Source organism: Pelodiscus sinensis, chromosome 2, assembly GCF_049634645.1.
Source record: "Pelodiscus sinensis isolate JC-2024 chromosome 2, ASM4963464v1, whole genome shotgun sequence".
Lineage (NCBI taxonomy): Eukaryota > Metazoa > Chordata > Testudines > Trionychidae > Pelodiscus > Pelodiscus sinensis.
In genome coordinates, this window is record NC_134712.1 from 206623894 (window position 1) to 206651697 (window position 27804).

Consider the following 27804-nt stretch of genomic DNA (forward strand, 5'->3'; position numbering starts at 1 on the left):
CCCATCTCAGCAGAGCAGGGGCCGGGGGAGAGAGACACAGTCTGTGTAGCTGCTCCAATAAGACATGTGGATGGTAAGTGACTCCTAGGAGTGCAGAGCAGGGGAGGAGGGAGGCAACAGTTCAGAACAGATTTCCTTTAGAGACAGCGCTTGCCTCAGAAACTTATCTTGCAACAGCCAGAATACACCCAGTCTGTGCCACACTGTCTCTGTGCCACACACACAGTCAGTCAAATACACACTGCTGCGCACAATCTGTAGCACAGTCTGTCTCACAGACAGTGTCTCTCTTTCACACTCACATACTCTCTTTGTCTTTCTCCAAAGCCCCTTCTGCCTGAGGCCCCACCCCTTCCCAGGGGGCTCAGAGCCAGTCCACAACCACGTATCAAAATTCCTGAAGTGGCCCTCCTGCAAAAATGATTGCCCACCATTGAATTAGATGGCCTTACAGTCTGCAAATCTCTGCAAACTGCATGTGACTCTGTTGTTTCCATGTGCAGCCTGTTTGATCCCAGAACTAACGTTAAGTAATTGGGAGTGACTCAGGGGGAGCAGCTCAAAAATACAAAGGGGCTGACCAGGGGCAGGGCATTAGCCCTGCAAGGCAGGAGTGGGTGTGGCAGTGACATCATAAGACCTTTTACAGCTCCCCAGCTTATTGGCTAAAGGACATGGAGGTGATGACCTCACAGAGAGTCCATGACAATGGCCAAATAGGCCAGACTGCGGGTCAGGGGCAATCTCAGAGATCCCTGTGGCTTTGCGCAGGGAGTATCCTTCATGAGGTTTGCCCTTGAGGACTGAGAGGAGATTCAGGGTAATGAATGTGAGCATAAGGAGGAGCCTCTTTGGAGTATTCTCCTTTCTCAGAACTAATTGCTCTAGAAGACACATGTCCCTCTGGAGAAGGTAAGAGTCTGTGAGACATTTGGTGCCAATACACCTAGTGCTGGCCAAATGCAAGGCATGGGAAACACTATGTTAAATTGGGAGAATTTTTTTCCCACCTAGGCCAGTGGCAGGGCATCCAGAAATGACCTGCCTGGTCCGGCAAAATCCTTTATCTGGAATCAGTCAGGCCCAAGGGTGCCGGAACAGGTAAGTCCAACCTGTATCACTTACACAGATGTGTAGGGTATGTCTATACTTCATTCCTCTCAAGAGAGAAATGCAAATGCAGACACTTGAAATTGCAAATGAAGTAGGGATTTAAATATCCCATGCTTCATTTGCATAATCACGTTATGGCACTATTGCGGAATAGCAGTATTTCGAGAGAAAAAATGGGGTTATTTCGAGATAAAACCCTTCCATCAAAATAACCCTTACTCCTCCCATTTTTTCTCTCAAAATAGCGCTATTGTTGAATTTGTGAAAATTACGAGTCTGATAGTAGAAGAGAGTGATCAGGAAAGAATATATCAAAGTCATATAACCCTTACTCTCAGCTAAGTTTCCTAGCCACTTCTCTCATTTTAACCCGATTGGCAATTCACATAGGTTCATTAAGAATTCATTAGATCATGGCCTCACACATGTATATGAGAACATGTAACCACTTTAATTCTTTTTGAAAAATTGCATCATAGGCAAGTATCATTACAGCCACGGATAGTTAAAACATCAGTGTAGTAAAATATAGTAAAAACTATGTGTGCTTCTTCCCCTTTCCATTACTTAAGCTTGAAACAGTACGTGTCATTTAGCTGATTGCGCATGTTTTAGAAGCTGTAGAGGAACTAGCTGTTTAGACCCATTTCTCAAGGACTGAAGTACACGTATTACTTGAGTTAGGGGAATTTGCTAATTGCTATTGCTTCAGTAAGCTATACTGGTGGTTGTTACTGAATGGAATAGAGTTGAAATATGCTAACCAATAACGCGGCAACACGAAGCTAAGGTAACAAATCAAGACGTGCCAAGTTAGATAAGAAAGTTAAAGAAAGTATAAAAAAGGATGCTTAGCCAACGCCCAGGGTCAGCTTTGCTTTGAGCAATAGCTCCTTGGCTGACCATTGCTTGCAAACAATAAAATGGAGTTGGACCCAGCCTGAAAGTGTGACTCTCTTCTGTGGGCAAATTAGACTGGCCTCCAGGGGATGAACCTTGCAATTTATGCAACATCAGTGCTGAGCTTTTGTTTACATCAAACACTGGAGCTAAGCCACTAAGGGAATTTTTGCCTTTTACTACATTATAACGTAGGAATTGTATTAATTCTACTGTTAGCTTGAGATGGAACTTGAGTGTTGCTCCTAATTCTGCTCTTGTCCACATGCAGAAATACCTACCTTGTGTCAACTGGTCCTTTAAAAACAAGATATTTGACCAGTCAGGTTATGAGTTGAAATGCAAGTGCTACTGACACTGAGTTAGTAATGCAGCAAGATTGCAGACATAGGCTACAACTTTAGTGAGCTCAACTTATCAACAGCTAATTCAATAGTTCTGTACAGTATGAGGGGCTTTTTTTCACAGTGGGGCTACTCTCACTTGAACTAGTCTGGGTGAAATAATACTTGAGTGGAGTAACTCAAGCAGTTACTGTGAAGTTAAGTGCTTAGTGAACTCTTTTCACATAGGTCACAAAAGGGCCATTCACAGAATTTTACCAGACCCTCAGAGTGACCATTTATTAGAACCTATAAACTCTGGATGAAGGAGTCCATCTGGACTTGCAATTTTACAACTCTGAGAACAGAAAAACATAATTATGATAAACTGCCTCAATAAGAGAAAATGAAGCAGTTAATCATAATTGCAAAATCCCTATAATGAATCCTAATTGTTTGATGACACTATTATTATAGTTTTAAAAGAACATGGAGTAAATCTTTTCTCACTGACTCTACTATTACATAACTTGTTGGGGAAAAGTCAACATAATTTCTGTAAGGAGAAATCATGCCTTACTAATCTGCTAGCGTTCTTTCAGGGGGGTCAACAAACATGTGGGTTGTGTCTACATTGGCACCCCTTTCCAGAAAAGGGATGCTAATGTAGACTTTGGAACAGGCAAACCCGGGGGGGATTTAAATATCCCCCATGGCATTTGCATTAACATGGCTGCCGCTTTTTTCCAGCTTGGAGATAAGCCGGAGAAAAGCACCAGTCTAGACGTGATTCTCCGGAAAATAAAGCCTTTTCCGGAGGATCTCTTATTCCTACTTTCAAGTAGGAATAAGAGATCCTCTGGAAAAAGCTTTATTTTCCGGAGAATCACGTCTAGACTGGCGCTTTTCTCCGGCTTATCTCCAAGCTGGAAAAAGCGGCAGCCATGTTAATGCAAATGCCGCGGGGGATATTTAAATCCCCCGCGGATTTGCCTATTCCAAAGTCTACATTAGCATCCCTTTTCCGGAAAGGGGTGCCAATGTAGACACAGCCATGGACAAGGGGGATCCAGTGGATATTCCAGAAAGCCTTTGACAAGGTCCTTCACCAAAGGTTTTTAAGTAAATAAGTTGTGATGGGATGAGGGGTCCTTTTGTGGATTGATAATGGGTTAAAAGACAGGAAACAAAGGATAGGAATAAATGGTAAGTTCTCAAAGTGAAGAGAGGTAACTAGTAGGGTCTCCCAAGGGTCTGTCCTGGGATCAGTCTTATTCTATTTATAAATAATCTAGAGAAAAGAGTAAACAGTGAGGTGGCAAAATTTGCAGTCTTGGAGTCATTGTGGATAGTTCTCTGAAAAAATCCACTCAGTGTGCAGTGGAGGTCCAAAAGGCAAATAGAATGTTAGGAATCATTGAGAGTAAGACAGAAAATATCTTATTGCCGCTATATAAAATCATGGTACACCCACGTCTTGAATACTGTGTACAGATGTGGTCGCCTCATCTCAGAAAAGATATATTGGCATAAGAATAGGTTCAGAAAAGGGCAACAAATTATTATAATGAGTTTGGAACAGGTTTGGAATGGGTCCCATATGAGGAGTGATTAAAAAGACTTCGATTTTTCATCTTAGAAAAGAGGAGACTATAGAGGTCTATAAAATCATGACTGGTGTGGAAACAGTGAATAAGGAAAAGTTATTTGCTTATTCCTCCAATATAAGAATTAGGGATCAACAAATGAAATTAATAGGCAGCAGGTTTAAAACAAAGAAAAGGAAGTTTTTCTTCACTCAGCACAGTCAACGTATGGAACTCCTTGCCAGAGGATGTGGTGAAGGCTAAGACTATGACAGGATTCAAAAGGAAGCTAGATAGACTAATGGAGGTTGGGGCCATCAATGGCTATTAGCCAGGATGGATAGGAATGGTATCCCTAGACTCTGTTTGTCTGGAAATAGGTGACAGGGGAAGGATCACGTGAGGATTGCCTGTTGTGTTCCCTCCTTCTGGGGCATCTGGTATTGGCTACTGTCGGCAAACAGGATACTGGGCTAGATGTACCGTTGGTCTGACCCAGTATGGTCATTCTTATTTTCTTATGGAACTCTGCCAGAGGATGTTGTGAAGGCAAAGACTATAGCAGACTTCAAAAAAGAACTAGATGCATTCATGGAGGATAGATCCATCAATGGTTATTAGTCAGGAGGGGCAGGGATAGTGTCCTTACTCTCTGTTTTCCAGAAGTTGGGAATGAGCAACAGAGAATATATTAATTGATGATTATCTGTTCTGTTCATTGCCTCTGGGACACCTGACATTGGCTACTGTTAGAAGTCTGGATACTGAGCTAGATGGATCTTTCAAAAAGGTTTTATTGGACATCTTCAGATGCTGAGAGATATAATAATCATGAACTCTAGTTGGTATTATGAAGCATTTTTGTAAAAAAACTGCAAATCTTTGTTACCCATATCCCAACTACAAACCAACAATATCATTATTACCCATTAATTAAGAAATGGGAGAGGACTATGAATTTATGAAAAATTAGTCATTTCTCTGACTCATTTTATGATTTATCATCTAAAAAGTGTTAATTTAGAATGTATTTCTGTATGTATTGTTTCTCAAAATAGAGATCGCACTCACATATTTGTTCATTGTTGCTACATTAATCATTACAGACACTTGCAAATAAAATAAGCTTTCAAATACATATTGCTCAGGCATGCCAAATTCTGAGAACAAATTAAAATGACTTTGGTCATTTCTTAGATTTAAATTAACAATATTTTATAAACACCACTGTAATACCCCAATTCAGAAGATTTTGCAGTAACTTATGTCACTTATGAAAGTGAAGAGAGTCTAGATTTCAGAGTGTTTAATATTTAATGTTGACTGGTGAATTAGCACTTGCAAGGATTCTGCATAAGGCAAAGCTTGGTTGAAAAGTAATGAAATTTAAAATTAACTGAAAAGGTTAGAACTTGTGTGTAAATTCCTAGTGAACTCCATGTTTTCTATTTTCCACTTTACAAATATTATTTTATATTACCACCTAATTTATATTTTGCAAAATTATTGATGTCATTGTAGATTGATCCCCTTATCGACAGACATTAGATAATCAAATTCATAGTTACTCTATTCATGGCCATCAGTTTTAAGCTTTTGACATATCAATCAATGTAAAGGACTGATTAAACCTTATACAATCATAATTCATTTTTTGCCATGTGAAACAAACTGTGGCTAGACTAATTAAAAAAAGGCTTTGTTAGTATCTTGAATATTCAGTTCTCAAACAGTATTCAATACTCTTTTGTAATTAATTAATAAAATGGTGAAAATTCCGCAGGACAGGCTGCACCTACTATTTACAAGGAATTAAAATAAAATATCCATACAAATGTGAACATTTTGATCTTAGTAGAATTTTCAAGAGAACTAAAGATAAATAAGCTGAAAATGACAAGGTACATCTGTTCATTTCCTTTCAGTTATCACATGCCCTGGAATATAGGGCTATGTCTATACTGGTGGGTTCTTGCGCAAGGGTTCTTGGTGCAAGAACTCTTGCACAAGAACATGTCCACACTGCCATGTGCTTTTGCGCAAGAGCATCCATGGCAGTGCTCTGATGGCCATTTTAGTCATAGGGCTTTCTTGTGCAAGAAGCCCCTACTGCGCATCCACATTGCCCTCTTCCACAAGAGCTCTTGCACAAGAAAACTTACACTTGTTAGAAAAGAGCATAGCTCTTGCACAAGAAGCCCTCTCTTACCATGCTTTACTGTAAATCTTGTGGGCAGTGTGGACACTATGTGGAAGAATGGCTGTTCTTGAGCAAGAACCTGCCAGTGTAGACATAGCCCAAGAGTGCTTTAGAAAAGACTCTGAACAGGTCATAGGTCTACACAGATGTGGTGTGTTTGCAAATCCAGGACCCTAATTTTGCAATTAATTTATGTCTGAAGGCCAACTGTATAAAGAGTCCTTTTTCTTTTCTTCCGTCTTGCAAATATTTGGGGGAGGGGGTTGCAGCTGCCTGAGTCATGATTTTCTTCATATTTTTGTTTAAATTGCAAAAGTTCCATTTACGAGTACTTCATTTGCTTAGAGTATGGAAGACAATTTTCATGAATTCGTTTTTAGTAGTATTTGTTTCCAGGAAACAAATAAGAGCAGGGTATTTTTATTGGCTACTGAACTTTCACACTTAGTTAAAAGATTCTCTTTTACAACTCTCCCCTCCCCAAAGTTAATGAATGATTTAAGACACTGGTGGGGAAATAATCTCATGTGACTTGTTTGCCATCTTTCCCAGATGAAACTACATTTACTTCTTCATTCACCTAAACAGCTGGCTGATTTACAATGCTCTTTGTAGCAATTCCTGCACCTTTCCAGCGGTCTGTTTTAATGAGGACAAGGAAACGCAAAGTTAGCTTGTAAAATAACACCCCTTTCCTCTGTTGTTTTGCCCTGCTTGGCTTTCGAATGATAAGGGCCGATGGGAAGGTGGCCCGATGACCTAATTTTGGCAGCTGGCCCAGCAGCGGCAGAAAATGCTTCCTCGGCTCCACCGCAAAGAAGGCAAAGGCATTGGTCACTTTCGCCAAGTGCCCTCAAGTTCCTCGCGGGATGCGCCGCCTGAGGCACTGTGGTGAGGTAAGTCACTTCCCTTTGCCCGCCGCTGCGGAGCAGCCGGCTGTGAGGGGGGCGGAGGGGCTGAGCGCTTTCCCACGCGCCGGGGGCGGCCAGGCAGGCTGGGAGGCGCCGAGCGGCGCTGGAGGGAGCAGCAGCCTGGCCATTAGCGCGGCGGCGGCGGGGTGCTGCCATGGTGCTGAGCCGGGAGGCGCCTGCCAGTCCTGCGGTGGGTTGACTGGAGCCTTTGGCCGGGCTGCGCCCCCCCCCCCCCCGTAGTCATACTCTGGGGCGGGCGAAGAGACCCCCCCCTCCACGGCTCAGCGTAGCCCGGCGGGGGTCTGGGGCTCCCCTGAGTGGCTGGCTTGGGGCGCCCCGCGGGGAGGCTGGCGGCTGCCGAGCGCTTGGCTCGCCCGTCGGGCTCCTGCAGGGCTGGGGGAGGGGGCTGGCGCCGCTGCATTGCGGCTGGAGCCGGCGGTTCTGGGGCGAAGGAGACGGGCGGCCGCGGGCTGGGAGAGGGGAGGGCCCGGACCGCCGCCCGCCTCCCCACGGACCTGCCTCAGGGGGCTGGCGAGTCTCTGCCCCGCCTGCGCCCGAGCTAAGGAGCGGGCGCCGCAGCCCAGCGCCAGTGCTGGGGAATGGCCCGGGCGGAGGCGCGGTGAGTACAGCCCGGGGCTGCTGGAGGGGTCAGGTGCCTGCTATCGGACAGGGAGGTGGAGCAGCGTCGGGCACTCCTAGTGCTGCCGGCGGGGCGGGTTTTTTGAAGGAGTCTTGGCTAGTGGGGAGTGAGGGAGACGGTCACCGCGGGCTAGTCCCAGCTCTTCCACTTTAACTGGGTGACCTTGGGCATGTCACTTACCCTCCCTTAGCTCTGCATCCTCTCATTGTTACCCAGCCCCGCCTCCTAGACTGTTTGACTCAGTTAATGTTGGCCATAGGGTGGGCAGCACACGGACTGGAAGGTGCCCTAGGGATGGGAAGTATTATCATCCTTTAGTTTTCACTGCTTTTTCCAGTCTAGGAGGGGGGATAATGCAAAACGAGGGCGATGCACAAAGCTACCACATTGAAAACCCATGTCCCAATTTCTCATCCTTTCCAGATCAAGGTATTCTAAAAATTGATGGATCCCCAGTCTGGGGAGTGTTGTGTTGCTGTCCATTGCGCTGGTTAAATGGGACATTTAGTGCTATATCTCCATCTTCCTGTGATTTAGCTCTGTGAAACCTTCTGGGGTGTCCTTCATATGAAAAACACTATAAAGTATTGCATTGTGCACTTCTGCTGTGAAGGATTTTTAGACTGCAAATCAGAGACAACCTTTAATATTTCTATTCTGTTTTTAAGGTAGCAATTTGTTACTCTGAAAAAATTGTGTAGGATTTATGTAGCTAATGGACTCATAAGCCTTATTTTTATTATTAACTTCTCTAGACAAACTGGCTGTTCAGCTGTGGTTACACACTTGATTTAAAAAAAAAAGTAAACTAAGACTTCAGTTGTGTGAAAGTAAAGTACTTGCACAGCAAGAGTATTACAGAGAATTTTCTTGTCAGTATTTCCATAATCAGCTCCTAATTTTAGGAGTTGCACTGTCAGATTGAAAAATGACACTTCCATCTGAATACTGTGTACCACCTGTTCTTTTTAGAAGAAAGCCAAAAGATGGTTAAAATTGAAAAAGTTAGAGGGAAAATAAGGTTATTTTTCAATGTGTTTAATTTTCCCGCAAAAAGTGCTTTAGAACAGTTTCACTTCCTATATTAGCATGAAAATACCTTTTTGCACTGTAGTTAAGAGTTCACACATGAAAATGCCTTCACTTGTGGCAGCAGCAGTAGTAGTAGCAAACAAATGGCAGCAGTTAAGCATTTGCACAGAACAGAAGGGGAATAAAACATAGGCCCTAGCATATTTGATTGTGTTGAAGTGTAGCCCTTCTAAATATCAACAGGGAAGCAGGAACATTTATTATAAATTTTAAAGTGATACTTTTTATTGGCATTTTTTGCTAGTACAGGTTGGACTTTTCTGGTCTGCCACCCTGGGGATTTGATTAGTTCTGAACAAGGGAATTTGCTGGATCGGGAGGGAGAACCTGCCACTGACCCTCCCCTCCCCCCCCAAACCCGCCAATCCCGCCAACCACCATCTCTGTTTCCAGCCCAGCGAGCCAACACTTACCATCATCCCTGGTCAGGGCTGTTATTGGCTTTTGGCCCCACAGGCTGCCCACAGACTACTGGCCACAGTGCTCTCTGGTCTGGGGACATCCGTAGTCCAGAGAGTCCTGGTCTAGGGAAGTACAGGCAGTCCCCGGGTTACGTACAAGATAGGGACTGTAGGTTTGTTCTTAAATTGAATTTGTATGTAAATCGGAACTGGCGTCCAGATTCAGCCGCTGTTGAAACTGACCAGCAGCAGCTGAATTGGACACGCCTGGGGTAGAGCAGCTGGGGTGCTGCTGGGTTGGTCCTCGCAGCGCCACACCTCGGCGCTGCAGGGACCAACCCGGCAGCACCCCAGCTGCTCTACCCCAGGCTTCCCCAAGTCAGCCGCTGCTGAAACTGATCAGCGGCTGATTCCAGGAAGCCCGGGGCAGAGCAGCTCTGCCTCGGGCTTCCTGTGGTCAGCCTCTGATCGGTTTCAGCAGCGGCTGATTTGGGGACTCCTGGGCAGAGCAGCTGGGGTGCTGCTGGGTTGGTCCAGTAGCGCCTCACCTCGGCGAGAAAAGCCTGGTCTTCGGGGGGGGGGGGCACTAGCTGCGCGCCCCCCCCCCCCCAGCAGACCAGGGAGACGCGGAGCGGCTTTTCTCGACGCGGAGGACATGGGCGGCGGGACAGCAGCGCGTCTCGGCGGTCCCGCCGCTCGCGTCCTCCGCGGCGAGAAAAGCTGCTGCTCATCTCCCTGGTCTGCTGGGTGGGGCGCTAGTTCCGCGTCTCCCTGGTCTGCTGGGGGGAAGCGCCCCCCCGCGCTGCGGGAGGCGGCGACAGTGGGGGAGGCTCCCCGCACTAGCGGGGGGCCCCCCCGGTTCGTAACTAGGGGTCCGACTTAAGTCGGACTGACGTAACCCAGGGACTGCCTGTACAACCTATATTCAGTTTATAAGCTTCTAGTTAATTTTCACCATTTAGCTTCTGTAAGAATTCAGTCAATTTCAAATTATATTTTGTAGATTGAAACTTATGGAAATGGATGAAATAGGATTTATTTCATTTTTTTATACTGAAATGCAGAACTAGAAATTACGGCTTTTTTAAGGTGAGGATTGTGGTGCTGACATAAGGTCATCTTGAGTAAAAATTATTCCGTCTGGTATATTCTTGTACTTTAATGTCCATTTTGACATTACTTAAATGAAAAATATTGTTGTTTCAATGCAAAACCCTTCATTTTCAAGCTTTAGTAAAATCCGACTAAAGGTGAATGGCTGAAATTGAGATGAAACTTTTTTTAAAAATTATCAAAATGAAAAGTTTTGACTGATGCAAACATGTTTTTATTTTTCCAGATTTTAGGTTTATGGAAATCTTTTGAGACTTGGACACTTATCCTATGTAGCCCTGGGGAGAAGTATAATGGAATTTAGGAGGGTAAGGCTCGCCAATCTGATTAGAAGGTTCTAGGTTTGACCTCTGTACTCTAGGTTACAATATATGAGAACTATGGAGTTCTATTTCTGAAGTTGGATCTGTGGGTCCACAACAGCAGCCACAATCGCAATGAGGATAGTACTGAATTAACAGACGATTTATTATGGCAGGTTTTATGATGGCAAACAGAACAAAGCATGCATTATCGATTTATACAAATTGATTGAATCACCTCTGAGGATAACATTAATAAAAATCTGGTTATATAATTTGTGCTTATCTAAGTATAGTGCAAGGTTAAGTGTGGAAAACTTACAAGCAAAGACTCAGGCAAAATAAGTAAAGTGAAGCAAAGAGTTTAAATGAAAGGAAGAAATACTTGATTGAGGAAGTTAGGATAAGTTAGATGTATTCAAGTCAGCAGGACCAGATGAGATGAAATGCATCCCATAATACATTCAAGGAGCTGACAGGACATGTGAGCCATTAGCTATTATACTTGAAAGTCTTAGAATACAAGATTGGTTTCAGAAGACAGGAAAGGGGCAAATACAGTGCCCATCTATCAGAAGAGAAATAAGGATCTCGGAAAATTACAGACCAGTCATCTTAACTTCTGTACCATGAAAAATAATGGAGCAAATAATTAAGGAATCAGTTTGCAAACATCTAGAAGAGAAGGTGATAAGTATTTTTGTAAACATGTAACTGCTGAAATTTTCCGTGGTTTTACGTTTACGTTTCCGTGGTTTTACGTGCAGTGGGAGCAGGAGGGAGATGGTGTTTGTGGGGAGCTGGCTTTAGCTGGCTTAGGCAGGGGGCAGTGCTTTATCTCCCACCCTGCATTGCTATCTGTATATCAGAGGTGGCAGAGCAGTGGCAGGCAGCTCCACAGGAGCCAGTATGTGAGGGGAGTTGATTTGAAAGCTGTCTCCCCATGTATACCGGCTTCTAACTGCCCCCTGTGCTGCTGCCTTTGATGCAGAGGCAGCAATATGGGAGGGAACAGTTGGCTTGCTGGAGCCAGTATGCATGGGGAGCCAGCTTTTAAGCTGGCTGCCCACATGTACTGGGTCCCACCTGCTTGTCCCCCACCTCTGGGAGGCAGCAGGATGGCAGCATGTAGCTCCCCAGGATCCAGCGCACAGAGGTAGCTGGCTTGAAAGTTGGCTTCCCACTCACACTGGCTCCTGCCTCTTCCCCCATTGCCTCTAATACAGAGGCAGCAGAGGGGGGAGTGCGTGTAACCATGCCGGTTAACTGATGAGCCCAGGCTTATTGGTTAACCAAGTACACATTAACAGCCCTAATGATAAGTAACAGCATGGATTTGTCAAGGACAGACAATGTCAAATCAATGTGATAGCTTGCTTTGACAGGATAACAAACTTGATGGATGAGGAGGAAGTGGTAGATATGATATATCTAGACTTCAGTAAAGCATTTTATACAGTCTTATATTTCACTAATTTGTTAATGAGAAGATCATATAACGTAAATAGAGCAGCTATAAGGTGCATGCAAAACTGGTTGGATAACCGTTCGCAGAGAGAAACTTTAAAAACCCCAAAACACATTGTAGCAGCACCTTAAAGACTAACAAAACATGTAGATGGTATCATGAGCTTTCATGGGTACAACCCACTTCATATGAATAGAGTATAAAAATTCCAGATCCAAGAATAAATGGGGGTGGAGAGAAGCAAGGGGGGAAATTTGCATTAGATTGTTCAAACTACAAGAAGCTGATAGAGAAGGTGCACATTGTTTATAAGTACCCATTGTTAGTTGGTTAAGCCATTAGGATGGGGAAGGTAGTGTGCTAGCCAGGTAATGTCTTTATTCATACCTTTCTGATGGCTCCCAAGCTTGTAAATTCCAATACTACGCTGTGTATTTGGCTTGTGGAATTGGCCTGAAACAACACAGTGACTTTGAGATCCACTAATGAGTGCCTGGGCAGGTTAAAGTGTTCTCCAGTAGGTTTTTGTGTGTTGCCTTTTTGGTTATCTGATTTGTGTCCACTAATTCTTTCCCATAGAGACTGTCCACTTAGGTCAATATACATGGCAGAGGGGCTTTGATGGCATAGGTCAGATTAGTGGATGTGCAATTAAATGAGCCTCTGATTTGTTGGCTGATGTGGTTTGGTCCAGTGATGAAATCTCTTGTGTAGATGTATGGACAGAGTTGGCACCAGGACTGATGGCAGGGATGGATTCCTGGGTGATTATGATGGAGGTATGCTGTGTGGTTACTGGAAAGCATTTGTTCGAGGTTAGTGGTTTGTAGATGTGGATTGGCCTTTCCCCCAAGGCCTAGGAGAGTGAGGGGTCATTTTCCAGGATAGATTGTTGATAATGCATTGCAAGGGTTTAAATTGTGGGCTGTAGGTGATGACAAGTGGAATTCTGTTTTTCTATTCTTGGCCTGTCTTGAAGTAGTTCATATCTGAGTACTCTTCTGGATCTGTTGATTTGGGTTTTTTTTCACTTCTCCTGGTAGGTATTTTAAGAATGCTAGAGCATATATATTTTGTAGGTGTTTGTCTCTCTGGGATTAGAGCAAATCCAGCTGTACTTTAGGGCTTGGCTCTAAACAATAGATTGAGAAATGGCTTGGATGGAAGCTAGAGGCATGAAGGTAAGTGTAGCAGTCAGTAGGTTTCCGTTATAAGGTGGTAGAAATGTATCCGTCATGTAATTGTACTGTAGTGTCAAGGAAGTGGATCTCTCATGTGGACTGATCCAGGCTGAGGTTGATGGTGGGGTGGAAGTTGTTGAAATCTCTGTGAAATTCTTCAAGGGTCTCTGTCCTGCGGGTCCATATGATGATGTCATCAGTGTAACATAAGTAGAGTAAGGGTGTTAGAGCGAGAGCTGAGGAAACATTGTTCAAGGTCAGCCATAAAGACGTTGGCATATTGTGAGGCCACGCAGGTGCCCATGGCTATGCTGCTGACTTGAAGATACAAATGGTCTTTGAATTGGAAGTAGTTGTGGGTAAGGACAAAGTTGCAGAGTTCTGTAACCAGGTGTGCAGTGGTGTCATCAGGGATGGTGTTTCTGTTAGCCTATAATCCAGCTTCACGTCGAATGTTGGTATAACGAGCTTCTGTGTCCATGGTGGCCAGGATGGTGTTTTCAGGAAGATTATTGATGTTGTGTAGTTTTGTCATGAAGTCTGTGTTGTTTTGAAGATAGCTAGGTGTGCTGGCAACATAGGGTCTGAGGTGAGAGTCAATATAGCCAGATAATCCTGTTGTAATGCTTGACGTGATGGGCCATCTGGGATTTCCAAGTTTGTGTATCTTGGATAGCAGATAGAAAACTCCTGGCTGGGAATTAGGGGAGGTGTTAGTAGTTCTGAGCAGTATTAGGGAGCTTCATGAGCAGTTGTTTTTAGGTTTTTTTTATTATTATTCTTTAGTGGTATCAGAGGAGAGCGGCTTGTAGAATCTGGTGTTGGTGAGTTGTCTGGTTACCTTCTGTTCATGACTAGAGCACCCACTTTGTCAGCCTCTTTGATTATGATGTTAGAATTGTTTTTGAGGCTGTGTATAGCATTGCATTCTGCATGACTGAGGGTATCTGTTTGCTGACAGTGGCAGCCTGTACACGTTTGCAGAAGCAATCCATGTAGAGGTCAAGACTCTTGTTACAACTATTAGTAAGATCCATGTAGAAGCCAATCCCCGACTTTTTATGCTCCCTTCATGTGGAGAAGTGGGTTGTACCCATGAAAGCTCATGATACCATCTATATCTTTTGTTAGTCTTGAAGGTACTGCTAGACTAGTCATTGTTTCCTTAAGTTTTTTTCAGTTACAGACTAACTAGGCTACTCCTCTGAAGGCATATTGCAGAGGAAGCGGCAGAAAGAAATCTGAAGCCCTATTGCTGGAAGTTTGTTGGTTACCATGGTTATACCATAGTGAATGTATTGTTTTTCCCTTAATGAGTGCTGTGGCATATAGAGTTTTCTTACTCTTTTGCTTATGCAATGAGTGTCTGGAAATTTGAGTAGTGTGATTAACCTCAACTACCGCAGCTCAGTTACCACTTCCTCTTTAACTATGAGGTGTTACCAGATTGTGTCATGGTTACAACTGAACTGATCTGGACTTGTCTGCTTGGTCTGACACTTACCACCAATACTTGTGGTTGATATTTTTCCCTACCCATTTCTACATAGAGACTAATGGTGGGTCATTTATGACTTGGACCTATGTCTTTTTTGGTTAGTTGAGGACAGCAGAGAGACTTTGGACCCAGTTATGAATGGAAATGTTACCAATAGCCATCATATGTAGCAAACCCTTATCCACATGATTAGACCCTTGCTCAAGAGCCATGGTTAGTCATTTATGACCTCTGATTATTATTCCTTGTGTTAGTGAATTTTATTGAGGAAGTGGTGTTGCACAGCTTTGGCAACATTTGAATTCTGGATGTCTCTGAGATCTGTCTGGTTTACAGTGTGAGTATAATGGGTGGTTGGTGAAGGTAGGGCTGGGGGAGGCAAGATCCCAACCTGGCCCCCAGGCCTGTCCTTTCTGCCCAGGCCACACCCCTCATCGTGTGGAGGGAAGGCAGCATGTGTGGCCCAAGCCTTCCTGGCCCTGGAATAGGAGGAGAGCAGGCATTAGGGCAGCAACACTCTGCCTCTAGAAAACCTACAGTAGGCATTCTGGAGGTGGAGTGTAGGTGGGGCCAGGCTGGTGATTTGGGAAAGCAGTTTCTTCCCCACCTTGCATACTGGCTGCCCATGGTGAGTATGGAACTGAGGCCTGATCTGTACAATGCAGTTAGGTTGACATATCTGCCTTAGGCAAACATAATAATGACTGTGTGCGTGCTACAAGGTCTTTTATGCTGATGTAACTCACCTGCTATGCTGACTTAATTATTCCATTTCCATGGAATAAGCATAGCACTTAATTCTATGAAGCATCTCACAATGCTGTATTCTGACTGCTCTGGTAAACATTTTTAGCTCCACTGTACAGTAGCCAGGTATACATGAAAGATCCCCTGTTAAAGCACCAGGAACTTTTTGAATGTCCATTTCCTGCGTTTTGGCTTAGAGAACTCGTCTGCCCAGCTAATCATGGTGGCTCCACACTCCAAATGCAGTCCAGTCTGAAGTACATAGGAAGTGGTATCTTCAGAGGCAGATATACGGCAGGATGAGCGTGGTGGCCACCCCGGGCCCCGTGCTTCAAGAAGCCCCACGCATGAGCCGTGTTAAAGTGGGGAGGGGGCGTGAAATTGTGCTGCCCTGAGCCCTGTTAAATCCTCATCCGCCCCTGGGTATCTTCTTGCTCTGTGGTGAGAAGAGGCTGTGCAACTACAGCTCCAGTCCAGCTGTAGAAACATAGAAACCTATGAACACACAGCATGGGGCGTAGGGAGGAAGCGCTATCTGAGGGACATGCAGCAATCAAGGAATTGTGGCAGGCATACCAGAAGATAAGTGAATGATCGCTCTTGTGCAGCACCGCAGGCATACTACTTCTATGAGGAGCTGCATGTGCTTCTCAGCAGTGACTCCACTCAGACCCCCAAAGGCAGCATGGATACCTCTGAGGAGTTGGAGTCCTGGGCTATATTAATGTTGATGGTTGATTTCCTCTTTGTCATGTACCAACGTGAGATCTCCAGGATGATTTGTATTAGATGCTATTGGTGGTCTTTAGAGTCATTGGAGATAAGGTTCTCTTATCATGCTCGTGATTGCTCATGAATTTTTCAGCTGCTTTGTTCCTTTCATTTGAAAAATCCCAGGAGGCAATGTTTAACAGCTGCCTATCTTTCTAGAGAAACCACACAAGACTACAAAGGATTTTCGTCATATCTTTTCAGCAGCGTACTGCAGTAACAGAATATTTCAGTTCAAAGCTAACATACCTGTGTTGGCTGTGGGGGCAGGAGGGTGATGTCAATCTCCAGAAGTGGGAGACCTAATGTTAGTGCTAAAATGTGATTATGCTGATGGAATGAGCTTTATGGGACTAGATAAATCAGATGTAACTGCCAATGTAGAAATAATCATGATAAATCATGGGTGTTAATTCAGCTGATCTTAAAATGATCAGGATTTTTTTTTAAAAGTATGTTGTAACTGGCATGGAATTTCTTATCACTTACCAAGAATGGTCTAAAACTGTAAATTCACTTTCGCATCAGCACTGGTTGAGTACTGTAACTAAGCAATCAATATTTCAAAAAATACTAATTTTCAGCATGCAATTTAATGGAGGAAATATTGTGATTTATCTTAATACAACCTGTGACTTGCATCTGTTCTGTACACTTCCATATAATTTTGTATCAACTTTGGTTAGGAAGCTAATTTTTTTAGGGCTGTCAAGCGATTAAAAATTAATTGTGGTGATTTGCACTTTTATTAATAGAAAACCATTTATTTAAATATTTTGGATGTTTTCTACATTTTTAAAATACTTGATTACCACACAGGCTAAGTGTACAATGCTCACTTTATATTTTGGTTACAAATATTTGCATTCTAAAAGCAAAAGAAATACCATTTTTCACTTCACCTAATGAAAGTACTGCTGTGCAATTTCTTTATTATGAAAGTTGAACTTAAATATATAGAATTATGTACAAAAATAACTGTATTCATGTAAGACTCTTAGACCCTAGAAAGGTCACTCAGTCCTACTTGGTTCAGCTAAATCACTAAGAGTAATGAGTTTGTTTTCATTTGCAGGAGATAATGCTGCCTGATTCTTGTTTACAAAGTCATATAAAAGTGCATTCACATAGCACTGTTATAACTGATTGTCACAAAATATTTACCTGCCAAATATGCTAAAGACTGATGTCTCCCTTTATGCTTCAACCACCATTGTAGAAGGCATGCATCCATGCTGATGACGGCTTCTGGTAGATAATGTTCCAAAGTAGTGCAGACTGACACATGTTCATTTTCATCATCTGAATCAGATGCCACTAGCAGAAATATTTTCCCCCAACTCTTTTTCGTGGTTTAAGTTCTGTAATTTCCTACAAAAGTGCTAAAAAAGAGAATGCCTGTTCTGGCTTTCAGGTGACATTGTAAATAAGAAGCAGACACCATTATCTCCTGTAAAAGTAAACTTTTTCTCTTAGTAATTGGCTGAACTAGAAGTAGGACTGTATGAACTTGTAAGCTCTAAAATTTTAATTTTTTTTGTTTATGCAGTTGGGTAACACAAAAAAAAATCTAGTTGCACTTTCATAATGCGATTGAACTATAACACTGGTAATAGGTGAATTGAAATAAAACACATTGTTTATCACTTTTACAGTGTAGATATTTGTAAACAAAGTGAACACCGTACACTATAGAAAAATCCAAAATATTTAAGACATTTTAATTTAACTTTTGTTAAAATTGTAATTTTTTATCACAAATTTTTTACTTAATCAGGTGAGTTAACAGTGATTAATCAACAGTTCTTTCAAATGATAGGAGTGCTACTATGATGCATCATTTGTATCTGTGTGGATTTATATTCTCATTTCTGCAGTTCTGCATTCATAAATATTGATATGTAGTAACTGTGTAAAACATTCAGCTTTATATAAATGCACTTCTGAGTGCTGTGGACTGTTTTACTTGAGAAAATAGTTTTCATTCCTCAAAGTCCTTTGAAAGCAAAGGAAATATTCTCTCATTCTCAATCTCAAATACTCACATTGATTTCAGTGGGATTTTTATCACAATCTAGTAATCCCAGGTCTATCACAATTTTAAGGGTTCAGTTCTTCTCTCATTGAAGATGAGTTTTTCCATTGACCTTTTAATGAGAACAAAACTGGACTTGATAACCTAACAACTCTATAATATGGTATTTTTCCAGTTAGATATACACAATGTGGCAGAGAGAACATTAGTCATGAAATCAGAGGTGAGGTCAGGGTGTATTGAGAAATCATTAGTGGCTATAATTATGGGAATTTAGTCACATTAAAATTGTTGCTAAGGTCGATGAATAGAAATCCTAGGAGTAAAGATTGGGGTGGGGGGAAATACATAGTTAGTGATCTCTTTAATTAAACATATGTTGTAGTGTTTCACTAATATACCTGTAATGACTTATCAAGGGCAATGTAAAGACTAATTCATCTCCGAGATTAATATTGATCAAAGTAAAGCTAAGATCAATATTAGATTTTGAGGGTCAGTACCTTTGGAAACGGGATGAAATACTGAAGACAGTGCATATATTAGGTTGTGTGTTTAAGGAATGGGGGGGAGGAGGGAATTCAAATGTTTAATGTGGTATGATATTTATAAACAGGGCTGAGCTAGCAAAAGGTTGTCTAGTTTAATTAGGTCATTTCCATATCCAAATTAAACTAGACATAACAGTTAAAACTGCACCCTCCTTTCTTAGTCTGTGTGAAAATTTGCAGTGGCAAAATTTCTATCAGCTTCAATGAGAGTCAGAATTTATTCTTTCGGTGGTTTTCAATTTCTTTTCATTTGCAGACCCCGTAACAAATTTTGGATGGAGATATGGATTCCTTTGGAAATCTTAGGCATAGTCTACAGACCTCAGATTGACAGTCACTATTCTATAGTAACAATAACCTTTTGCACCCCTCCCCCAGAATAGTGGTCCCTAAATGGTGGAGTGCCTCCCTTGGACGCACAGAAATGTTTTGGGGGGCAGAGCCAGGCCCCAAGCCAGCTGCCATGGAGGAGAGGGGGATAAGGAGGGGCTGCCCATAGCTCTGCCCCCAACCATATCTCAAGCCCCATTTGTGTCCTTGTCCCACTCCTAAGCCATGTCTCCCAGGAGGATAAGAACTTGGTAAGTGGAAGGTGTTACTGAAAAAGTTTGGGGAGCACTGTCTTAGACACATTGTGCAGACTAGGGAAGTAAGTGACTAGTCGACTACCCAATAAGCCTAAGCTTTTTGAGTAGTGGAGTTGACAACTCGCTTCCCCACCCCCGTTGCCGCTTCTGTTTCAGAGGCAGCAAGGACAAGGGAACAGGAGCTAGTGCTGAGGGAAGCTAGATGATGAGCCAGTTCCCCCCCACCAGCACTGTCTGCGGTGCCATCTGTTCTCCCTCCTCCCCCACCGTTGGTGGGGGGGGGCAGTATGGGAAGGCTACCATGAAGCAGCCCCTGCCCGTGACCAGCCCAGGCTGCTGCAAACAGGGCCTGTTGCCAGAGCAGCCCCTTTTCACGGTGGCCCAGTTTGGCTGCAGGCAAAGGCTGTTGTGGCTCTGCATTTTAAATGTAGTAAGAGCCACCCAACTGTTACTACATTTCATATGCAGACCTGTAGCAGTCCCAGCTCTCTCCTGGCTCGCACTGGTTGGGGACCAGCCCACCTCTGTGGCTCTGCAGTTTAAATGTAGATGCCAGGCTGCCTGACTGCATGGCTCCTATGCCATTTAAACTGCAGTGCCGCAGCTGGGGTAACACTTGGACTAGGGTGAGCCAGTATAGAGCGCCTTCTCTTATTGACTAACTCATGATTAGTCAGTTACATCCTTAGCGCAGACCTTCAGGAGTTGAGATCACAACTTGGGATCCACTGCTTAATATTTAGTTTCAGAAAGTAGAGGTGGGACTCAGGTTAGCCATTATGTGTTTTTATTTTATTTAAATCAGACCGTTTAAGTGGCTATTCTGTAATTGAGCTTAGTCTATTAATAGTGCACTATACATGTCTTATTTAGTTTTTCTAATGTGGCAGTTTCAACTTGTTATATGATTATCAGGTGTCCCTGCTTTTGATATTCCATTTTAAGAACATAAGAATGGCCGTATTGGGTCAGACCAGAGATCCATCTAACCTAGCATCCTCTCTTCTAACAGTGACGAATGCCAGATGTCCCAGAGGGAGTGAACAGAATATGGAATCTTCAAGAAATCCCTCTCCTGTCACCCATTCCTAGCCTCTGAGAGAGGCTAGCGTCACCATTCCTACCCATCCTGGCTAACAGCCATTGATGGACCCTAACCTCTATGAATTTATCTAGCTCCTTCTTGAACCCTGTTAAAGTCCTTGTGTTCACAACTTTCTCTGGCAAGGAGTTCCACAGATTGACTATGCACAGCATGAAGAAAAACTTCCTTTTTAAAAAAAGCCTGCTATCTATTAATTTCATTTGGTAACCCCTAGTTCTTATGTTATAGGAACAAGAAAATAATTTTTCCTTATTCAATTTTTCCACACCAGCCATGATTTTATAGACCGCTTTTATATTCCTCTGTAGTCTCCTCTTTTCTAAGCTGAAAAGTCCCAGTCTTTTTAATCTCTCTTCATATGGGACCCGTTCCCAAACCCTTAATCATTTTTGTTGCCCTTTTCTGAACCTTTTTCAATGCCAATATATCTTTTTTGAGATGTGACCACATCTGCATTCAGTATTCAATATGTGGGTGTACCATTGTTTTATATAGAGGCACTATGATGCTCTCTGTCTCCTCCTCTCTCCCTTTTTTTTCTTTAATGATTCCTAACATTCTGTTTTGCTTTTTTGACTTCTGCTGCACACTGAGTGGATATTTTCAGAGAACTGTCCACAATGACGCCAAGATCTCTTTTGAGTAGTTGCAGCTAAATTAGACCCCATCGTATTGTATATATATTTGGGATTATTTTTTCCAATGTGCATTACTTTACAGTTATCAACATTACATTTCATTTGCCATTTTGTTGCTCAATCACTTAGTTTGGTGAGATCTTTTTGAAGCTCTTCACAGTCTGCTTTGGTCTTACCAAACTGCTCAAGGTAGTTATCTTCAAATTTTGCCACCTCACTATTTACCCCTTTCTGTAGATCATTTGTAAATAGGTTGACTAGAATTTGTCCCAGGTATCAGTCAATGAGAGGACCTTCCCTCTGATCCTATGACAACTTATTTTACTTAAGAGCCTTTGGTTAGGGACCTTGTCAAAAGCTTTCTGGAAATCTAAGTATACTATATCCACTGGATTCCCCCTTGTCTACATGTTTGACCACTTCAAAGAACTCTAGTAGATTAGTAAAGCATGATTTCCTTTTACAGAAACCATGTTGACTTCCCCCAACAAATTATGTTCGTCTAGGTGTCTGACAATTTTATTTTTCACTATTGTTTCAACTAATTTGTCCGGTATTGACGTTAGACTTACCGGTCTGTAATTGCCAGGATCACTTCTAGAGTCCTTTTTAAATATTGGCATCTTGTTAGCTTTCTTCTCGTCATTAGGTACGGAAGCCGATTTAAAGGATAGGTTACAAACAACAATTAATATTTCCTCAATTTCCCATTTGAGTTCTCAGAACTCTTGGGTGAATGCCATCTGGTCCTGGTGACTTGTTACTGTTAAGGGGAGACTACAGCGAGTCATATTGAAAGGTGAACTGTCAGGTTGGAGGAAGGTTACTAGCAGAGTTCCTCAGGGATCAGTTTTGGAGCCAATTTTATTTAATCCTTTTATCGCTGACCTTGGCACCAAAAGTGGAAGTGTCCTGATAAAATTTGCTGATGACACAAAGTTGGGAGCTATTGCCAATTCAGAAAAGGACTGGGATATCATACAGGAAGATCTGGATGACCTTGTAAATTGGAGTGATAGCAACAGGACGAAATTTAATAGTGAGAAGTGTAAGGTTATGCATTTAGGGATTAATAACAATAATTTTAGTTATAAGCTGGGGACACATCAGTTGGAAGTAACGGAGGAGGAGAAGGACGTCGGAGTCCCGGTTGATTATAGGATGACTATGAGCCGCCATTGTGACATGGCCGTGAAAAAGGCTAATATGGTCTTGATGTATTAGGCGAGGTATTTCCAGTAGGGATAAGGAGGTGTTAGTGCCATTATACAAGGCATTGGTGAGACCCCATTTGGAATACTGTGTGCAGAGCTGGTCTCCCATGTATGAATTCAAACTGGAACAGGTACAAAGAAGGGCCACTAGGGTGATCAGAGGAATGGAAAACCTGTCTTATGAAAGAAGACTCAGGGAGCTTGGCTTGTTTACCTTAACCAAAAGAAGGCTGAGGGGGGACGTGATTGCACTCTTTAAATATATTAGAGGGATAAATACCAGAGAGGGAGAGGAATTATTTAAGCTTAATACCAATGTGGACACAAGAACAAATGGATGTTAGCTGGCTAGTAGGAAGTTTAGACTTGAGATTAGATGAAGGTTTCTAACCATTAGAGGAGTGAGGTTCTGGAACGGCCTTCCAAGGGAAGTAGTGGGGGCAAAAGATCTATCTGATTTCAAGATTAAACTAGATGGGTTTATGAAGGGGATGGTTTGATGAGATTAATTGATCATTCATTATCAGTGGGAAATAGGTCAATGGAGGGATGATAGGAGTTACTATAGAGAACTTTCTGGGCGTCTGGCTGGTGAGTCTTGCCCACATGCTCAGGGTTTAGCTGATCACCATATTTGGGGTCGGGAAGGAATTTTCCTCCAGGGTAGATTGGCAGAGGCTCTGGCGGTTTTTTGCCTTCCTCTGTAACATGGGGTACCGATCACAGCTGGAGGATTCTCTGCATCTTGGGGTCTTCAAAGTATTTGAAGGCTTCAATATCTGAGATACTGGTGAGAGGATTATTCTAGGAGGGAGTGGGTGAGATTCTGTGGCCTGCACTGTACAGGGGGGTCAGACTAGATGATCATAATGCTCCCTTCTGACCTTAAAGTTTGAGTCTATAAGTTTATCAATTTGTTCCAAAACCTGCTGTAATGACACCTCAATCTGGGACAATTCCTCAGATTTGTCACCTAAAAAGAATGGCTCAGGTTTGGGAATCTCCCGAATATCCTCAGCCGTGAAGACTGAAGCAAATAATTCATTGAGTTTCTCTGCAATGACTTTATTATCTTTGAGTGCTCCTTTAATATCTCGATCATCCAAGGTCCCCACTGGTTGTTTAATCTGCTTCCTGCTTCTGATGTACTTAATTTTTTTTTCTTGCCATTACTTTGAGTTTTTTGCTAGCTTTTTTGCTTCTCGTATATTTTTACACTTAATTTGACAAAGTTTATGCTCCTTTCTACCTTCCTCACTAGGATTTGACTTCTACTTTTTAAAAGATGTCTTTTTATTTGTCACTACTTCCTTTACTTGGTTAAGCCATTGTGGTACTTTTTTGGTTCTCTTACTGTGTTTTTTTTAAATTTGGGGTATACATTTAAGTTGAGCCTCTATTATGGTGTCCTTGAAAAGTTCCCATGCAGCTTGCAGAGATTTTACTTTTGTCACTGAGCCTTTTAATTTCTGTTTAACTAACCTCCTCATTTTTGTGTAGTTCCCCTTTCTGAAATTAAATGCTTTGGTATTGGGCAGCTGAGGTGTTTTTCCCACCACAAGGATGTTGAATTTTATTTTATTATCACTATTTCCAAGTGGTCTTGTTATATTAAAGAATTACAGGTTCCATTTTATCAAAACAGACTGAGTATTTATGTACAGAAAATTAACAAAGGTAAAACAAATGTTTCCTAAAATATTACACAAGATGTGGATTGTACAAAAATTGAACTAATACAGGTTTTGCAATAATACATTGAAACTGTACATGTTTCCATAGGCTTTATACGAGGCAAATAAGATTTCATTTAAATATATGTTTTGAGATTTTTCAAATGTGCCAATGTAGAGCTTTCAGTGAGAGCAGGCTGCTCAGCTACTGCAGACACCTTTAATTTCCATCTTATCCTCATCTTTATACATTTCCTGTATACATTGAAATAACAGTATTATATGGTGACCAATATCAATGCAGAGTTTTCCAAAAAATATTTAAATCATTTGATATCATCCTCCCTGAACTTATGAAGGATTGTTTTTCACAAGAGAAATGTTGTCTTTTGGTTTTGCTCCATGACTGATAACACTGGGCCAAACCCTCAACTGGTGTTAATTGATGTAGCACCTTTGCCTTCAAGGGAGTAATGCAGTTGGTGCCCACTGGGGGTTTGACATCTGTTTGGGACGCTATGAAAAGAGCCTGAACCAATGAAGCTGGACTAAGGCAAACAAAAGGCAGTTTGACCATTTTTTGTATAGGTTTTGCTTTTAAAAATCCCATGAGACAAGTTTGGAATGTATTCTCCCCTCAGATCTCATCTCATGTGCAGAATTTCCAGTCCTTTCAACAGGAGCTTAACTCACAGGCTGTTGAGAATAGACAGTAGATGAGTATGTGAAATTCAGTGATAGTGTGTTTCCCATATATAGTAAAAAAAAAAAAAGTGCTACACTTTTTAGAACTAAAAATAGCAGATTTCAAACAGACTAATGAATTCAGAGGTCTTGGAGGATGCATACTTGTGCCCGTTTCACTGGTGTTCACCACACTCCTTAGGTCGAGGAGGCTACTCCCCCTTGTCCCTGCTCAGCATGCTCAGACTAGAACCAGAGTATAGAAGGGAGCAGCTAAACTCAGTGTGGTCTAACCAAAAAGGAGACTAGATAAGCATTGTGGGGTCCTACTGGGAAGCTGCCAGAGTCCCAGGCATCAGAGGCTAGCTGTTCTGAGACCATGGTGAGCACCTAGCTGATGGAGAAAAGTTTGCTCCCATTGGAAATCATAGTAGGAAGGGTCCCAGGGTCAGGGCTGTAGGAAAACAGACAGATCACAAAATTACTTGTTCCTCAGCACTCTGAGTTAGGACCCCATGGAGAAGGTTGGGCCTGGAATCCCTTACCCTGACTGTAGTCAACCTCCCTGGAAAGGGTGGAGTTTCCTGTCAAAGGACAGCTCTCCTGATTCTGGCTATTGGTCTATGCTGCCGTGGGAGTCAGGGAAGCTGTATTGACACCAGAGTCTAGACCATTTGAGCCATCAAATCATTTTTTTTTTCTTCCCTCATAACCCAACACCCTGTACCTACCCCATGACAAATCCTATTACCAGCTATTAGGTGTTTCTAAAGTACATTTTACAACTAAGGTGCCAATTCAGAAGTTACTGGTAAAAGGAATGATTTAGTCCTTGGAATTGGTTGTATTTTAAATTTCAGAACATGAGCAATTAAATAGATCCAAATGTATCTCTTAATTTTTTCATGATATCTCCTCTCAGCATCTTTATAAATTGTGTATACATTTTCATTGCTTTTCCCTGAAAATGAATATATTTGCTGAGTGAAATGTTCAGTCTAGAACAACCTTTAATTTAGTTGTTCATTAAATTTCTGCCTCTAGAAATCAGATTTGTATATACTATCTCGTCGAAATGTTAATGCCTATATAAAAAGCCTGTGAGAGGGCTTTTGGGACCCAGTCCTTCAGAATGAAAGTTGCTGTATAAACAAGTTGTTCTTTAATATTAAAGTGAACTTTGAAGCTGACCCAATGTAACATGTTTCACTTAACAATCCATGTCATTCTCAGCAGTGGTCAGAATGCTGACAGCTTACAGTACAGTAAACTTCCAATAATCCAGCACCTTTAGGACCCAGGGGGTGCCGGATTATCAGATATGCCAGAGTACAGGAAGGGGGGGCTATGAGTGGTCGGGGGGGAGGGGGTGTTGGCGGGGAACTGCGCAGTGTGGGAGAGGGTGGCGCTGTGGGACCAACCGGCAGCACCCCAATTACTCTGCCCCTGGCTTCCCCAAGTCCGCTGCTGGTCAGTTTCAGCAGCAGCGGACTTGGGGAAGCTGGGGGCAGAGCAGCTCCAATTGTCCGGCTGGCCGGAGCACTTCCGGGTTCCAGTTAGTGCTGGCCTATCAGGAGTGCTGGACCACGAGATGCCAGACAATAGGAGTTTTACTGTACAGAGTTAATAGAAGTTTAGAGCAGGAGTTTGGAACCTTTTTTGGGTTGGGGGCACCTGACTCACAGAAAAGTCAGTCGGGGGCTGCACACAAGTGAGAAGCAAAAAAACCAAAACAACCCCAAATACCAACCCTCATAGTTGTGCCCCCCAGCTGAGGAAAAGGGCACTCCCTACATTCCCCTCACATCTGGGGGAGGGAAGGGAAGGGGCAGGCTAGTAGATTCCCTGGGGTGTGGGGGGGGGGGAGGGGAGAAGAGCTGGAGTACCAGTGCAGGCTTCCCAATGCTGTGGGTGAGCCTTAAGCCTCGGGGCCTGATCCAGGGGCCACATCGAGCCCCTGGGCCTGAGGTTCCCCAACCCTGTTTTAGAACTATGAAAGTCCATATATACAGCAGCTGTTGTTACCCTGGACCATTACTGGATTTTGTAACCGTGTGTGGCTGGGTCCCTGGTGGCAATGTAGCATAGTGGCTATGTTGCAGAGTAAGCAGGCATAAAAGGAGGGATGCTGATCCCTTGTCACCTGCCATCTTTGCTCCTGGCCCAGGAACTTTGAACCTCTCCCTAGTCGAGTCTTAAGTTTGGGGTATGGTCTAAGAGTCCAGATTCCCCTTCTTTGGGGCTTGTCAGTAGGTTCCCCCTTTTCCCATGGGGCTGGGGCTTATACTTTGTTCCTGCGCCTACCGAGCGGATAGGCTCTGGCTTGTGTCCTTTATCCTGCTGAACTGGTCTCCTGACTCCTTACTAGTCAGCCCCAAACTGAGACAGGGCTTGAAAGAAATGTAACTAGTATAAAGATTTGAGCTTTCCCAGGGTAAGCCAACTTCTGTTCTCACTTGCCATCCTGAAGTAAATGGAGTTGCATGGGTGTTAATGAGTGTTGGCCAGAATTTTTCTGTTAAAACTTTAACAGAAAATGCCTACTTTCTCTCAGAACTTTTTTTCCAAAATATTTCAACTGAAAATGAAGGATGTTCAATAGCGACTAGTTGAATAGTTGATTAATTTTGCATCGACTGTTTGATTAGCTGATAGGGTGATTCTACCTTTGAAGCCCTAGGACTGTTGCTACACTTAAAAGGTAAAAGCGCTGCATGGAGCCCAGGATCAGCTGGGGAATCCAGCTGATCCTGGGCTCCATGTGGCACTGCCACTTTGAAACACCACGTGCAGCCTGATGCTGGGCTCCCCGTGGTGTTTCAAAGTGACAGCACCGCATGGAGCCCAGGGCCAGTAAGGGAGTCCCCAGCTGATCCCGGTTCCACATGATGCTGCCACTTTGAAATGCCATGAGGAGCCTGATGGCAGACTTCCTGCACCATTTCAAAGTGGCAGCACTGCACAGAGCCCCAGGATCAGCTGGGGAGTTGACTGCGGGCTCCATGCGACGCTGCCACTGTGAACTGCCAGGCTGCATGTGGAGTTTCAAAGCAGCAGTGCCATGTGTAGCC

The 27804-nt window shown here is 43.0% G+C and overlaps 1 protein-coding gene across 1 annotated transcript in view; it reads left to right on the forward strand.

The window, feature by feature from the left end:
- The first annotated feature begins 762 nt into the window (after window positions 1-762).
- Window positions 763-27804, forward strand: part of THSD7A (thrombospondin type 1 domain containing 7A) — a 538075-nt gene continuing 511033 nt past the window's right edge. Inside the window, exons 1-2 of the mRNA XM_025180361.2 lie at window positions 763-912; window positions 6856-7018. The gene's annotated coding sequence lies outside the window, so the exon portion shown is untranslated. The remainder of the gene's footprint in view (window positions 913-6855; window positions 7019-27804) is intronic.